Source organism: Scyliorhinus torazame, chromosome 5, assembly GCF_047496885.1.
Source record: "Scyliorhinus torazame isolate Kashiwa2021f chromosome 5, sScyTor2.1, whole genome shotgun sequence".
NCBI lineage: Eukaryota > Metazoa > Chordata > Chondrichthyes > Carcharhiniformes > Scyliorhinidae > Scyliorhinus > Scyliorhinus torazame.
The window spans coordinates 2,872,788-2,875,781 of record NC_092711.1 but is presented as its reverse complement, the minus strand read 5'-3'; positions in this window follow the sequence as shown (position 1 = coordinate 2,875,781).

The following is a 2,994-nucleotide window of genomic DNA, read 5'->3' as shown; positions in this document are numbered from 1 at the left end:
CACTCTCCCTCTCTATCTCTATCTCTCTCTGTCGCTCTATCCCACTCTCTCTCACTTTCTCTATCCCTCTCTCTCTGTGTCTCTCTCACTCTCTTTATCCCTCTCTCCATCAAACTCTCTCTCCCTCTCTCTATCTCTCTCTCTCTCTCCCTCCCTCTCTTTCTCTCTCCATCCCTCCCTCTGTCTCTCTCTCTATCCCTCTCTCGCACTCTATCTATCCCTCTCACTCTGGCACTCTCTGTCACTCTCTGTCACTCTCTGTCAATCTCTGTCACTCTCTCTACCCCTCCCTCTCTCTCTCTCACACTCTCTATCCCTCTCTCACTCTCTCTATCCATCCCTCTCTCTCACACTCTCTGTCCCTCTCTCTCACTCTCTCTCTCGCTCTACCTCTCTACCTCTCTCTCTATCCCTCCCACTCTCTCTCTCTCTCACTCCCTCTCTCTCTCCCTCCCTCTCTCTCTATCCCTCCCTCTCTCTCATACACACTCTCTATCCCTCTCGCTCTCTCTATCCATCGCTCTCTCTCACACTCTATCCCTTTCTCTCTCACTCTCCCTCTCTCTCTCTATCTCTCTCTCTACCTCTCTCTCCACCTCTCTCTCTACCTCTATTCCTCTCTCTCTCTCCCTCACACACACTCTCTCTCCCTCCCTCTCTCTCCCACTCCCTCTCTTTCTCTATCCCTCTCCCACTCTCTCTATCACTCTCTATCTCTCTATCCCTCCCTCTCTCTCTCCTTCCCTCTCTACCTCTCATTTTATCTCTCTGTCTCTCTATCCCTCTCTCTCTCTATCCCTCCCTCTTTCCCACTCTCCCACTCCCTCTCTCTCCCTCTCTCTGTCCCTCCCTCTCTCACTATCCCTCTCTCTAGCCCTCTCTCACACTCTCTATCTCTCTCTCTCTGCCTCTCTCGGTCTCCCACCCTCCCTCTTTATCTCTATCTCTCGCTACCCCTCTCTCTCCATCCCTCTCTATCTCTCTCTCTCTCTCCCTCTCTCTCTCCCTCTCTCTCTCCCTCTCTCGCTCCCTCTCTCGCTCCCTCTCTCGCTCCCTCTCTCGCTCCCTCTCTCGCTCCCTCTCTCTATCCCTCTCTCTATCCCTCTCTCTCTATCCCTCTCTCTCTCCCTCTATCTCTCTGTCTCCGTCTATCTCTCTCTCTGTCACAGTCTCTCTGTCCCTGTCGCTCTATCTCTCTATCTACCTCTCTCTGTCTTTGTATTTGTCTCACTCCCTGCCTCTCCCTCTCTCTCTCTGTCTCTCACTCTCTGTTTGTCTCTGTCTCTCTGTCTCCATCCCTCTATCTGTCTCTCTGTCTGTCTCTCTTCTCTCTCCCTGTCTCTCACTCTCTGTCTGTCTCTGTCTCCATCTCTCTATCTGTCTCTGTCTGTCTCTCTCTCTATCTATCTCTCTGTCTCTCTCTCTGTCTCTCTCTCTCTCTCTCTATTCCTCCCTCTCTCTCTCTCTTTCCCACTCCGTCTCTCTTTCTCTATCCCTCTCCCACTCTCTCGATCACTCTCTCTCTCTCTCTCTCCCTCTCTCTCTCTCCCATTCCCTCTCTCACTCTATCCCTCTCTCACTCTCCCTATCCCTCCCTTTCTCTCATACACACTCTCTATCCCTCTCACTCTCTCTATCCATCCCTCTCTCTCACTCTCTCTCACCCTCTCTTTCTCTATCCCTCTCCCACTCTCTCTATCACTCTCTCTCTCTCTCTCTATCCCTCTCACTCTCTCTATCCCTCCCTCTCTCTCATACACACTCTCTATCCCTCTCACTCTCTCTATCCATCTCTCTCTCTCACACTCTCTCTCACTCTCTATCCCTCTCTCTCTCACTCTCTCTATCTCTATCCCTCTCTCTCTCTCTCACACACTCTCTCTATCCCTCCCTCTCTCTCCCACTCCCTCTCTCTCCCTCCCTCTCTCTCTCCCTCCCTCTCTTTCTCTATCCCTCTCCCACTCTCTCTTTAACTCTCTCTCTCTCTCCCACTCCCCCTCTCTCTCTCTATCCCTCTCTCGCTCTCATACACACTCTCTATCCCTCTCACTCTCTCTATCCATCTCTCTCTCTCACACTCTCTCTCACTCTCTATCCCTCTCTCTCTCACTCTCTCTATCTCTATCCCTCTCTCTCTCTCTCACACACTCTCTCTATCCCTCCCTCTCTCTCCCACTCCCTCTCTCTCCCTCTCTCTCTCTCTCCCTCCCTCTCTTTCTCTATCCCTCTCCCACTCTCTCTATCACTCTCTCTCTCTCTCCCACTCCCCCTCTCTCTCTCTATCCCTCTCTCGCTCTCCCTCCCTCTATATCGCTCATTCTAACTCTGTCTCTCCATCCCTCTCTCTCTCCCTCTCTCTCTATCCCTCTCTCTCTCTCCCTCTATCTCTCTGTCTCCGTCTATCTCTCTCTCTCTGTCACACTCTCTCTGTCCCTGTCGCTCTATCTCTCTATCTACCTCTCTCTCTTTGTATGTGTCTCACTCCCTGCCTCTCTCTCTCTCTCTCCCTGTCTCTCACTCTCTGTCTGTCTCTGTCTCTCTGTCTCCATCTCTTTATCTGTATCTCTGTCTGTCTCTCTCTCTCTCTATCTATCTCTCTGTCTTTCTCTCTGTTTCACTCTCTCTGTCTGTCTCTCTCTCTCTCTATCCCTCTCTCCGTAGCACTCTCTCTCTCTCTATTCCTCCCTCTCTCTCTTTCCCACTCCCTCTCTCTCTTTCTCTATCCCTCTCCCACTCTCTCTATCACTCTCCCTCTCTCTCTATCCCTCCCTCTCTCTCTCTCTCCCACTCCCTCTCTCTCTCTATCCCTCTCTCTCACTTTCTCTATCCCTCTCTCTCACTCTCTCTATCCCTCCCTTTCTCTCATACACACTCTCTATCCCTCTCACTCTATCCATCTCTCTCTCTCACTCCCTCTCTTTCTCTATCCCTCTCCCACTCTATCACTCTCTCTCTCTCTCTATCTCTCTCTCTCTATCCCTCTCTCTCTCACTC